The sequence below is a fragment of the Salmo salar genome, chromosome ssa15 (assembly GCF_905237065.1).
Source record: "Salmo salar chromosome ssa15, Ssal_v3.1, whole genome shotgun sequence".
Taxonomy (NCBI): domain Eukaryota; kingdom Metazoa; phylum Chordata; class Actinopteri; order Salmoniformes; family Salmonidae; genus Salmo; species Salmo salar.
This window is the reverse complement of record NC_059456.1, coordinates 43,663,288-43,677,643: the sequence shown is the minus strand read 5'-3', so window position 1 is coordinate 43,677,643 and position 14,356 is coordinate 43,663,288. Positions and strand designations below refer to the sequence as shown.

Here is a 14,356-nt window from a genome sequence, read left to right as displayed (position 1 = left end):
TTTTGAGCAAGAATTAAGACGACTTTTGAGTAGTAAGACATGTATAAAAGCAACATATACCATTGATAAGGGGCTAGAAATGTCTTATATGGTGAGCTACCGAGTGGCGAGGACAGGCAAACCCCATACTATTGTGGAGGACTTAATTCTTCCTGCTGCCGTGGATATGGCTGGGACAATGCTGGGGGAAAAGGCCCCCAAAAACTATACAGACAATTACTTCATCAAATAACAGCGTTTCACAACGCATCAGTGACATGGCAGGAGATGTTTTGAAACAATTACTGCTTCGCATATAAGCCAGTGAATTATATGCGTTACAGCTGGATAAGTCAACAGATGTGGCGGGCCTGGCACAACTCCTGGTATATGTCCGTTACGTTTATGGGGGGTCAATTAAAGAAGACATCCTCTTCTGCAAACCACTGGAAACCAGGAAAACAGGAGAGGATACTTTTAAAGTACTTGACTGCTTTGTGACATCAGATGGACTTTGGTGGTCAAGATGTGTTGGTATCTGTACTGATGGCGCAAAAGCCATGACAGGGAAACATAGTGGAGTGGTAACGCAAGCAGTTCTCCCGACAACACTTGGGTACACTTCAGCATCCACGGAGAGGCTCTTGCTGCCAAGGGAATTCCTGACAGCTTGAAAGACGTTTTGAACACGACAGTGAAAATGGTTAGCTTTGGTAAAGCAAGGCCCCTGAACATTTGTGTATTTTCTGCACATCTAATGATATGGGCAGAGACCATGTCACACTTTTACAACATACAGAAGTGCGCTGGTTATCAAGGGGCAAAGTATTAACATGTTTTTTTTAATTGAGAGACGAGCTTAAAGTTTTCTTACTGACCATAATTTTCAGTTGTCTGACCGCTTGCATGATGACGAGTTTCTCACACGACTGGCCTATCTGGGTGATGTTTTTTCTCAGCTGAATTATCTGAATCTAGGATTACAGGGACTCTCCGCAACTATATTCAACGTGCGGTACAAGATTGAGGCTATGATTAAGAAGTTGGAGCTCTTCTCTGTCTGCATTAACAAGGACAACACACGGGTCTTTCCGTCATTGTATGATTTTTTGTGTGCAAATGGACTCAAGCTTACGGACAATGTCAAATGTGATATAGCGAAGTACCTGAGTGAGTTGGGTGCGCAATTACACAGGTACTGTCCCGAAACTGATGACACAAACAACTGGATTCGTTATCCCTTTCATGGCCTGCCTCCAGTCCACTTACCGATATCTGAACAAGAGAAATTCATTGAAATTACAACAAGCGGTTCTGTGAAAATTGAATTTAAATCAGAAGCCACTACCAGATTTCTGGATTGAGCTGCGCTCAGAGTATCCTGCCTTGGCAAATCGCACTGTTAAGACACTGATGCCCTTTGCAACCACGTACCTATGTGAGAGTGGATTCTCGGCCCTCACTAGCAAGAAAACTAAATACAGGCATCGACTGTGTGTGGAAAATGATTTAAGACTGAGACTCTCTCCAATATAACCCAACATTGCAGAGTTATGTGCATCCTTTCAAGCACACCCTTCTCATTAACCTGTGGTGAGTTATTCACAATTTTCGATGAACAAATAAGGTTTTATATGTAAGATGGTTAAATAAAGAGCAAAATTATTGATTATTATTATTATATTATTATTTGTGCCCTAGTCCTATAAGAGCACTTTGTCACTTCCCACAAGCTGGGTTGTGACAAACTCACATTCTTATGTTTAATAAATGTATTGTATAGTGTGTATGTGGCAAGTTTACAATGATGCCAAAAAACAACATTTGAGAGTGCGCTGAACCTGGTGCTAGAGTGGGTACTCAGCTGTAAGTTGAATGTTTGAAGGAGTACGGGACTATAAAAAGTTTGGGAACCACTGTTCTAAATCAAAGAGGAATATGTAAATCAAAGAGGAATATGTGAAGCAAGAATATGTTAGCTACATGAAGTAGCTAAGAGAGAACATTCAGTGTAGCCAAATATTACAGGGTCCCCTTGGAAACACTTATAAACACTTTGGTTCCTACCCTGTCACAATAACTCCTCCCTGGCGTTTTCATTCGTAGTCATTTCGAACAACTCTGTATTCATCATTATATTCTAACTTATAGAATTGGAATAATCATTCTATTTCCATGATTCCAACAGTTCACCAAAGTGTTTTTTTTTAACAGTATAAAACAATCAGAATGGAAAAATACCCATTGAAATCATGTAGACTGGATGTGTTGCCACCCTACTAGGGTCATGCACTACTCATAAAGAACATGTTGAACTTGTATTACTTAAAAATGTAAAATACTGTCAAATACCATCAATTTCTTTTTTTAAATACTGTGATATATTTTGGCCATATCGCCCAGCCCTTGCCGATGACAAGCATACCCATAACATGATACTGCCACCACCATGCTTGAAAATATGAGGTGTGGTACTCAGTGATGTGTTGGATTTGCCCCAAACATAACACTTTGTATTCAGGACATAAAGTTAATTTCTTTGACACATGTTTTGCAGTTTTACTTTAGTGCTTTATTGCAAACAGGATGCATGTTTTGGAATATGTTTTATTCTGTACATGCTTTGTTCTTTTCACTCTGTAATTGAGGTTAGTATTGTGGAGTAAGTACAATGCTGTTGATCATGCTGATGTACTGCTCGACTGAGGGACCTTACAGATAATGATTACATTTTACATTTACGTCATTTAGCAGATTACAAATTGGTGCATTCACCTTATGATATCCAATGATGAGGTAGTATTAAGAAATCATGTTAAACACTAGTATTATGTCCATGCAACTTATGTGACACATTTTTACTCCTTTACTTATTTAGGCTTGACATAACAAAGGGGTTTTATACTTACTGACTCGAGACATTTCAGCTTCTAATTTTTTATTAATTTGTAAAAAATGTCTAAAAACATAATTACACTTTGACATAATGAGGTATTGAGTGTAGGCCAGTGACACAAAATCTAAATGTAATCCATTTTAAATTCAGCTGTAACACAACAAAATTTGGAAAAAGTAAAGGGGTGTGAATACTTTCTGAAGGCACTGTAGATATGTATAGCGGATAGGTGACTAGGCATCAGAATATATGATAAACAGGGTAGAAACAGCATAAATTATAATTGTATGTGAGTGTGTGTCTAGAGTCAGTATACTGTGTAAGTGAATGTTACAGTATGTGTGTGGAAGCTGTGAGTGTGCATCGAGACCATGCAAAATAAAAATTAAATACAAGGGTTAACTCAGACTATGGTATATAATGATGTCTATAGGAATTATCTAGTTATTTTTCAAATACTCTTTTCGATGTCGTACTATGAGATACGCCTGGGTGTCCATAAACTCAAAGTATCCAATCACAGTCTGTTGGAGACAGACAAGTCGAGTGGCGAATGGGGTGAGCCCCTCTCCTCTATTAGGGGAGCCACTCCCCCGCCAAACAGGTAATTCTCACCTCTCATCCTTGCGGAAGTGAATACGTTCACTAAACTCTACTCAGCTTGACTAGATTCCTGGTTTCCTACTGAACTGTTCACGTGAACCGTGAGGTTAGCGCTGCGAAACATAGGACTTCAGCTCCTGTTAATAGTTGAGTACCGACCGAAAGGTTTTTGCTTTGAATAGAATTCATTTTCTAATCTTCAGCCTCCATCTAGCTAGCTCCACATGGCTAGCTATCGAGGTTCGTTTAGCCCTCGCCGTTAGGCTTCGGCTGACCAGGTTAGCACAAGCCTTCAACCAACACTATCTTCACGGTTGTAGCTAGCTTTAGCTGTAAGGCTTCTACTAGTTAGTTTATGCCTAACTAAAGCCCAGAGCTTACATATTTTTGTTCAGTACAAAAACAAATGCAACATGTAAAGTGTTGGTCCCATGTTTCATGATCTGAAATAAAAGATCCCAGAAATTGTCCATACGCACAAAAAGCGTATTTCTCTCAGATGTTGTGCACAAATTTGTTTACATCCCTGTTGGTCAGCATTTCTCCTTTGCCAAGATAATCCTGACAGATGTGGCATCAAGAAGCTGATTAAACAGCATGATCATCACACAGGTGCACCTTGTGCTGGCTTCAATAAAAGGCCACTCAAATGTGCAGTTCTGTCAACAAAACACAATGACACAGATGTCAAGTTTTGAGGGAGTGTGAAATTGGACTGCATGAATGTCCACCAGAGCTGTTGCCAGAGAATTGAATGTTCATTTCTCTACCATAAGCCAACTCAACATCATTTTAGAGAATTTGGCAGTACGTCCAACCGGCCTAACAACCGCAGACCACGCTACACTAGGACCTCCACACCCGGCTTCTTCAACTACGGGATCGTCTGAGACCAGCCAACCGGACAGCTGATGAAACTGAGGAGTATTTTAATCTGTAATAAAGCCCTTTTGTGGGGAAAAACTCATTCTGATTGGCTGGCCTGGCTCCCCAGTGGGTGGGCCTGCCCCTGCTCAGTCATGAGAAATCCATAGATTATGGCCTGATTTATTTATTTAAATTGACAGATTGCCTTATATAAACTAACTCAGTAACATCTTTCAAATTGTTGCGTTTATATTTTTATTCAGTATACAACAGGTGTTTTTATCATAGCTCTATTCTACACCATGGCCAACGCTGCTCAATCCCTAGACGAGCCTAGCGCCTAGACGAGCCTAGCGCCCAAACCACCACGTTGTTGTGCTTGCAGCACCACGGTTGTGGGGAAGGATTTTCACGCTCTATGCATCAATTGTCTGGGAAGAGAACATGCTCAGGAAGCAGCCGATAACCCAGAGTCGTGTAAGCATTGTAAATTGCTCTCTAGAGCAGGTTTGAAAAGGAGGCAAAAACTCTCTGCTATTACTATCCCCTCCCTCCCCGCTCAGCCACCGGCCGAGGTGGAGGCTCAACTCCCCACAGCCGAGCCAAGCTCGATTCCCTACTCTCGCTGTCTGACAAAATAGTGTCGGGGGAAGTCGAGCTAGGGGATAACGAAGACAATGACGAGAATATCGTGGGTCTCGTCGACTTTGTGACTGACATGGAGGGTGAAGGCCCCGTTTCTCCCCCATCTTAAGTCCCAAGATCCCCCCGCCCCCAAGACTGAGGAGCCGATGATATCCCCTTGGAGTACGGGCTTCTCAACATTTGCAAGCGAACCGCGGGCAGACTTGATGTTGTGTGGCCAGCTCTTTTGGCGAGCCAGGACCCCGGAAGGGACCTATATGATGAGAAAGGACTCCCATCCCGCATAGCCCCTGCTAAGCAACTTCTTCTTGTGGTCCCAGCCTGTCTCAAAGAGGCTAGGAGCTCATGGGATAAGTCCCCTTACCAGCAATATCCTGGCTAGTGGTTTCCCGAGCATGGACATGCACAATATGGAAGAATCTGGGTGTTGCAACCCTCTCATGGTGGAGCCGTCACTGGTGGACCACCTCCACCCCACATGCAGTGCTACTAGCACTACTGGCACTTCTCTCCATGGAAAGACAGAGCGCTTTTCTGCCTCCATTCTTCATAAGACGTACAAAGCCTTGGCCTTATCAATCAGAGCACCTAACGTGTTGGCTTACCAGACATAGTTACTGGAGGATGTGGGGAAGCAACTGGACCCTGAATCAGGATGCTTGGGATGAGATCTGTATGATTACGGATCTAAACCTCCAGGCCTCCCATAATGCCATCCATCTGTGGTCGCACCATGAGCCTGGCGGTGGTGGAAGAAAGGGCACTTTGGCTAAGCTTGTCCAGCTTAACAGACAAAGAGAAAGTGGAGCTCCTGGATGTCCCTGTGACACCCAAAGAGTTGTTTGGCCCTGCTGTCGCCGCCATGCGGCAAAAGTGTGATGTGTAAGAAAGAAGTCGAAGCCCGTTGGTCACTGCAACTCACCCTAGCCTCACAGCAGGGAGGGGGCAACAAGCTGGCTTTGGGGGCCCAAGACCCCCCCGGCGACTCCGCAGACTACACTCTTAGAAAAAAGGGTTCTGCGGCTGTCCCCAAAGGAGAACCCTTTTTGGTTCCAGGTAGAACCCTTTTTGGAACCCTCCGTGTCAAGAATTCTACATGGAACCCAAAAGGGGTCTACCAGGAACCTAAAGGGTTCTACCTGAAACCAAAAGGGCTTCCTCAAAGGGTTCTCCTATATGGACAGCCAAAGAACAATTTTTGGTTCTAGATAGCACCCGCTAAGAAGCAAACCTGTAGTTAAACAGTCCTTTCCTGCGGCTGAAGCCGTCCCTCCCCCTCTCGGCTTCGCACAACAATGGGGAGGCGCATCTGCATTGGGGGGGAGATAATATTTCCTGTGTAGCAGTTCCTTTTCAGGTCTTCGCTCACATGGCAAAATGGGGGATGTGCACACTTAACCCCAAGTGCCATCCCCCCTCCAGCTATCCCCTTGGCACCTTCTCAGGTTTTGAGCCAGGACGAAACTCAAAATGTCCGCTCTCCCTCTGGTCTTGTGACTTACAGAGCTGGATGACAGATTGCCATTTGTCATAACCATGGCTCCCACTCTAGGTGGGTAAGTCAGGGAAGAGACCTGACACAATTCCCTGTTTTCATATGATAAACTGGAAAATAGGTTTCCCGGGTTCACTTCAGACATCTTCTCTGGATCTTTTTTGGGAAATCTTACGGCAACTTAGCTCTATTAATTGAAAAATAGAAAACAGTCAATACAGAATTCCATTATTCATACTTTGCTGGGAAGCCACAAACAGCCATCTCAAGTCTACCGCACTCTGGTATTTTTCCTTGTCCCATTCTTACCTGCACTTGGTTCACACAGTTGGGCACTTGTAAACTGCTGAGGATATTTTTGCTCGTCAGCCCTTCCCTCCGGAGTAGGGCTAAGACAGACCAGACACATAGGATTAGGACATCAGGGTTACCAGCATATTTCCTTCTTCCTTTAAGCTACACCTATTGGCGCCTTATTTCATTCCGTTGGCCGCTCTCATGCAAAAGCCCTGCCCAGTGACACGGTATAGCTATACCCATTGCAATCCCCGTAACGTTATCACACCCTGGGGTGTGCATGACACGCACGTACTAGCACTTCAAACCTGTTCCTGAGAGCTCGCCCTCCGCATCTATCCAGACTGACTCAAAAGACAGACTGTTAGAAAGCGACAACCCTATGAGGGTTTTGGAGAACCCCGTCCCTATATGGTGGTTACACACCACTATGGGTGGAAGCACCGGCACACCCTCTCAAGAGAATGCCTTAAGCTTTCCCCTCTCCTAGGCCTGACACCCTCCACTCTAACTGAGCGAGGTAACTGTCTTATCCCTCATCTTCGAGCCCCTCTATTAGAGGTCGACCGATTAATCGGAATGGCCAATTAATTAGGGCCGATTTCAAGTTTTCATAACAATCGGTAATCCGTATTTTTGGCCACCGATTTGCCGATTTATTTTTTATATATATATTTTTCTTTTAATATAGATATTTTTTAACTAGGCAAGTCAGTTAAGAACACATTCTTATTTTCAATGACGGCCTAGGAACAGTGGGTTAACTGCCTTGTTCAGGGGCAGAACAACAGATTTTTACCTTGTCAGCTTGGGGATGCAACCTTACGGTTAACTAGTCCAACGCTCTAACCACCTGCTTTACATTGCACTCCACGAGGAGCCTGCCTGTTACGCGAATGCAGTAAGAAGCCAAGGTAAGTTGCTAGCTAGCATTAAACTTATCTTATAAAAACAATCAATCAATCATAATCACTAGTTAACAACACATGGTTGATGATATTACTAGTTTACCTAGCCTGTCCTGCATTGCATATAATCGATGCGGTGCGCATTTGCGAAAAAGGTCTGTCGTTGCTCCAACTTGTACCTAACCATAAACATCAATGTCTTTCTTAAAATCAATACACAAGTATATATTTTTAAACCTGCATCTTTAGTTAATATTGCCTGCTAACATGAATTTCTTTTAACTAGGGAAAATGTGTCACCTCTGCAACAGAGTCAGGGTATATGCAGCAGTTTGGGCCGCCTGGCACGTTGCGAACTGTGAAGACTATTTCTTCCTAACAAAGACAGCCGACTTCGCCAAACGGGGGATGATTTAACAAAAGCGCTTTTGCGAAAAAAGCACAATCGTTGCACGACTGTACCTAACCATAAACATCAATGCCTTTCTAAAAATCAATACACAGAAGTATATATTTTTAAACCTGCATATTTAGCTAAAACAAATCCAGGTTAGCAGGCAATATTAACCAGGTGAAATTGTCACTTCTCTTCCGTTCATTGCACGCAGAGTCAGGGTATATGCAACAGTTTGGGCCGCCTGGCTCGTTGCGAACTAATTTGCCCGAATTTTACGTAATTATGACATAACATTGAAGGTTGTGCAATGTAACAGGAACATTTAGACTTATGGATGCCAACCGTTAGATAAAATACGGAACGGTTCCGTATTTCACTGAAAGAATAAACGTGAAAGTTTCCGGATTCGACCATATTAATGACCTAAGGCTCGTGTTTCTGTGTGTTATTATGTTATAATTAAGTCTATGATTATGATTTGATAGAGCAGTCTGACTGAGCGATGGTAGGCAGCAGCAGGCTCGTAAGCATTCATTCAAAATAGCACTTTCGTGCGTTTTGCCAGAAGCCCTTCGCAATGCATTGCGCTGTTTATTTATGACTTCAAGCCTATCAACTCCCAAGATTAGGCTGGTGTAACCGATATGAAATGGCTAGCTAGTTAGCGGGTGCGCGCTAATAGCGTTTCAAACGTCACTCGCTCTGAGACTTGGAGTAGTTGTTTCCCTTGCTCTGCATGGGTAACGCTGCTTCGAGGGTGGCTGTTGTCGATGTGTTCCTGGTTCGAGCCCAGGTAGGAGTGAGGAGAGGGACGGAAGCTATACTGTTACACTGGCAATACTAAAGTGCCTATAAGAAAATCCAATAGTCAAAGGTATATGAAATACAAATCGTATAGAGAGAAATAGTCCTATAATAACTACAACCTAAAACTTCTTACCTGGGAATATTGAAGACTCATGTTAAAAGGAACCACCAGCTTTCATATGTTCTGAGCAAGGAACTTAAACGTTAGCTTTCTTACATGGCACATAATGCACTTTCACTTTCTTCTCCAACACTTTGTTTTTGCATTATTTAAACCAAATTGAACATGTTTCATTATTTATTTGAGGCTAAATTGATTTTATTGATGTATTATATGTATTATAAATTATGTATTAACACTTAAGTTAAAATAAGTGTTGTATTGTTGTAATTGTCATTATTACAAATAAATAAATGGAAAAATAAAACGGCCGATTAATCGGTATCGGCTTTTTTTGGGTCCTCCAATAATCGGTATCGGCATTGAAAAATCATAATCGGTCGACCTCTACGGCCAAGTTCGTTACTGACTGGATGCGACTGCACATTTTATGGGGCATACTCTCTCACGTTCGCAACCTCAGTGGTGATGCTGATGATGCATAGTCCTCTCACTGTCAACTGCGTTCAGTTTCAGCAAACATAACGTGTAAATATTTGTATGAACATAAGATTCAACAACTGTGACATAAACTGAACAAGTTCCACAGACATGTGACTAACAGTAATAGAATAATGTGTCCCTGAACAAAGCGGGGGTCAAAATCAAAAGTAAGTCAGTATCTGGTGTGGCCACCAGCTGCATTAAGTACTGCAGTGCATCCCCTCCTCATGGACTGCACCAGATTTGCCAGTTCTTGCTGTGAGATGTTACCCCACTCTTCCACCAAGGCACTTGCAAGTTCCTGGACATTTCTGGAGGGAATGGCCCTAGCCCTCACCCTCCGATCCAACAGGTCCCAGACGTGCTCAATGGGATTGAGATCCGGGCTCTTCTCTGGCCATGACAGAACACTGACATTCCTGTCTTGCAGGAAGTCACGCACAGAACGAGCAGTATGGCTGGTGGCATTGTCATGCTGGAGGGTCATGTCAGGATGAGCCTGCAGGAAGGGTACCACATGTGGGAGGAGGATATCTTCCCTGTAACGCACAGCATTGAGATTGCCTGCAATGACAACAAGCTCAGTCCGATGATGCTGTGACACACCGCCCCAGACCATGACGGACCCTACATCTCCAAATCGATCCCGCTCCAGAGTACAGGCCTCGGTGTAAGGCTCAATCCTTTGATGATAAACGGGAATCCCACCATCACCCCTGGTGAGACAAAACCGCGACTCGTCAGTGAAGAGCACTTTTTGCCAGTCCTGTCTGGTCCAGCGACGGTGGGTTTGTGCCCATAGGCGACGTTGTTGCCGGTGACGTCTGGTGAGGACCTGCCTTACAACAGGCCTACAAGCCCTCAGTCCAGCCTCTCTCAGCCTATTGCGGACAGTCTGAGCACTGATGGAGGGATTGTGCGTTCCTGGTATAACTCGGGCAGTTGTTGTTGCCATCCTGTACCTGTCCTGCTGGTGTGATGTCTGGATGTACCGATCCTCTGCAGGTGTTGTTACACGTGGTCTGCCACTGCGAGGACGATCAGCTGTCTGTCCTGTCTCCCTGTAGCGCTGTCTTAGGCGTCTCACATTACGGACATTGCAATTTATTGCCCTGGCAACATCTGCAGTCCTCATGCCCCCTTGCAGCATGCCTAAAGCACGTTCACGCAGATGAGCAGGGACCCGTGGCATCTTTCTTTTGGTGTTTTTCAGAGTCAGTAGAAAGGCCGCGTGTCCTAAGTTTTCCTAACTGTGACCTTAATTGCCTACCGTCTGTAAGCTGTTCGTGTCTTAACGACCGTTTCACAGGTGCATGTTCATTAATTGTTCATGGTTCATTGAACAAACATGCAAAACAGTGTTTAAACCCTTTACAATTGAGATCTGTGAAGTTCTTTTGATTTTTACAAATTATCTTTGAAAGACAGGGTCCTGAAAAAGGGCGTTTCTTTTTTTGCTGAGTTTATGTACAAGAGCTAGCAATATCTATACCACAATGCAGTTGTGAGCATACTAGGCATTCTATATTATACTACAACATCAGTTTAACTGAATATGGCTGAAGGCTCCAGCTTCCAGAGTGTTCTTCAGCTGGTGAACGTCATCTTGTTGGGTAATGGAAGCTGGTGTTGCAGACTTTGACGCTGTGGCGATGTTGGCAGGGATGTTGGGTTTGGGGAGCTGTGTCTCTGGCTCCTTGTAGACAACATTCTAAGTTGTTCTGCACTACACAGACAGGTGGACAAGCCTCTCCCTGAAGTGGTGGGTTCTGGGCTCATACACTTTCTTCACCACCCACTGCGTCGACCTCTTGCAGAAGATGTGTTTGTACTGCAAGTCTCCTGGAAAGACATGAATACTGATGAGGATGTGTAAAACAATGACTGATCATGAGGATGTGTAACCATACAAGAAACCATGTTAATCTGTAAACGGCAGACGAAATTTGGCATGCCGCCCCGGGTCCTCTCTAAATACTCCTGCTGCACCATCGAGAGCGCCCTGACCGGTTGCATCACAGACTGGTACGGAAATTGCTCCGTCCACATCGGCAAGGCCCTCCAGCGGGTGGTGAAGACAGCCCAGTACATCACTGGGACCGTGCTTCCACCCATCCAGGACATCTACTCTTAACGGTGCTTGAGGAAGTCTCGCAGCATTATCAAGGACCCCACACACACACCAGACACAAGCTGTTCTCTCCCTTACCGTCAGGCAGATGGCATCGGAGAATAAGGACTGATAGAAACTCTCTGAGCCTGTTGGTATCTACAAGACTGCTGAACACTTGAACTTGACTGACCACCTGCTTTGATTCTCCGCACCTTAGCACACATCACAACTACTGCTACCAAACACATATTATACTGCTCATATTATACACTTGCCCCCAACCCCCCCTTCTCCAATACACATATTGTACTATACATTGTGCCTTCCTGTATAATACTTATGGTAAAATGTTTATTATATTCTACTGCCATTTACTTTGTTTTTATTCTTATTTTTTACAATTTCTCATTGTTGCATTAAGGAACCTGCAAGTGAAGGAACCTGCAAGTACATTTTGTGGGATGATGTATACCATGTGTATCCCGTACCAACGACCAATAAAACTTGAACCAAAAAAGGATACAGTAGACTGGTACAGTATGTGTTCTGTTACGTTCAGAGTCAATAATGGGGCATTGAGATGGACTGTTAGCAAAGACGTGAAACGTTTGATGGGGGCTTGACTTGTAGACAGTCCAGTTGTGTATTGTTGTATATGAGGGCTTACAGTTGTGCTGTTGGGTAGACAAGCACTGCCAACAATAGAGTAAATATGTTAGAAGAGCATACTAACAGCCTCTCTCCCCCATGCCAAAGAATATGTAGGACACTCAGTATTAGTGATTAGCCAACATTTTACAAATGTGTCCCTCATCAATACACACACACACACACACACACACACACCATCCCCTCCTTACTAATACCTCCTTTTCTCCAATGTAGAATACGTCAAGCCTTGTATGAACAATCAACTAAGCCTCCACTACACAGAGAAAACGACAGTAGTTGTAGCCTACTTGTAAACACACCAGCCATGACAACAAGACATGGACCATGTATAAGCCTAGCTCCAGAATATTTATTTACTCATCGTGGAGTCATGAAAAGATTTAGCAAAGGTAACTTACACTAGTTCCTTGTGCTGAGTTTGAGTTTGATGTTGATGCCGCTGCAGATGTTGATGGGATCGAACACATAGTCACGTTAGCCTCTACGGTACTGTTAGTCAGTTAGTTAGCTAGCTACGATCCGGTAGGCTGTAGTTAACGTAGCCTAATGTAGCTAATGTTAGCTTGCAAAGTTACAAATCACTTTGCCAGATAACAGCTAGATAATTACATTACTTTGGAATGTCTAGGCAGCGTATTATGAACGCTAGCTAGTTAGATTTTGGTTTAGATAAACAAACGTAGTTAGCTAGGTAAAGTTAGCTACGTTATCTCAGCTCGACTTCTTTTCTGCTGTGCTGATGTTGGCTGATCGGGTACCTTTCCTCTTTGAAGTGAATGGGAAAATCTATGGAACAGCATCACTTTAAAACTTTCGATGTCCTGGCAACCTCATCAGTTGAGACTTCAGGTACATATCGAAATCCTCAGGCTGAAAGTGCTGGCTACAAACACAGACATTTTGATATTTCTCCACGTGAGTATTCAACTGGATCCACCTCCGCTGAAATCGCAAGGAATTCTGGATATTGCGGTTTGCTTACAACCAGGAAATGTAGATGACCCGTTTCTACCAATGAGGTGCAGAAACGCTCATGTTTGCGTGTAGTGAGGAAATTCTCGATTTCTATGACACATAATATGTTAATAACATATTAATGAGCACACACTGTGTAATAGAGCAGCGGTGAAATTTCCCTTTAACGATTTCTAGCATGCATTGTTGCTGTATAGAGCGCAACATGGTAAATGTAGGAAACTTTACTGAACAATTTGCTGTTTTATCAGCCTCCAGAGAGTGGTGAGGTCAGCGGGATGTTCTGGACCAAACACAAATGACTACACTCCAATTTATGACCAAACTCCAAGGGATCCACTTAAACTCCCACAAAATGAACACAGCCAGTAAGATATGCATATAGTCAGCCACAGTCCTCCATCCACAGAGAGAGAATACCACAGTTATTCAATCATTGAAATTATGGAGAATATGGAGAATAGACTTGAAGTGCTGTAGTATGTACAAGGTCAAGGCTGGAAATGAGTGACAGCATGGTTTAGTTTAGTTTTTTAAGATCCCCATTAACTTCTGCACATGCAGCAGCTACTCTTCCATGCACCAGCAAGGTGGTTGTCATGGCAAGGGGCTGGCCTATCCTGTGACATTCCCTGAGTAACCATAGTAGGGTAAATGCATGTTATTTGGACTTGTAGATTGTGATCAACAGTGCAACTGGACTTCATGAATGTATTTTCTAAAGATCTTAGGCCAGTGACATGGGTTGGGGCTGGATTGGTACTGTAGTGTCACAAGAATAATCTTTTGGTCATTTGTGAATTAGTTGACCACTGTACTATGTGAGGCCACAAAGAATGCTTTTTTCTCTCTCTCTCTCTGATGAATTGACATACTGTAATCTAAAAGAGTGACCATGACTTCACATCATTAAAGACGGAATATGACCGTGATGTTGGACATTTACAGTCATCCTGCATTTGATAAAAAGGGATATAAAAATGAGAATGGAAATGTAAACCGGGATTAAATGATCGATAGAGTGGAGGGGAATGTGATGACATTATGTTAAAGGAACTCCAAGCAGATTTGGGGGATAAATTATTGGTTCCATTTTGG

The 14,356-nt window shown here is 43.4% G+C and overlaps 1 long non-coding RNA gene across 1 annotated transcript; it reads right to left on the bottom strand.

Annotated features, from left to right (window-relative positions):
• Positions 1-11,219: 11,219 nt before the first annotated feature.
• Positions 11,220-13,220, bottom strand: LOC106571491 (uncharacterized). The gene is made up of 2 exons (XR_001320934.2): positions 12,682-13,220; positions 11,220-11,340 (listed from the first exon to the last, which is right to left on the bottom strand). It is a non-coding gene; the product is annotated as an uncharacterized lncRNA (long non-coding RNA).
• Positions 13,221-14,356: the final 1,136 nt, after the last annotated feature.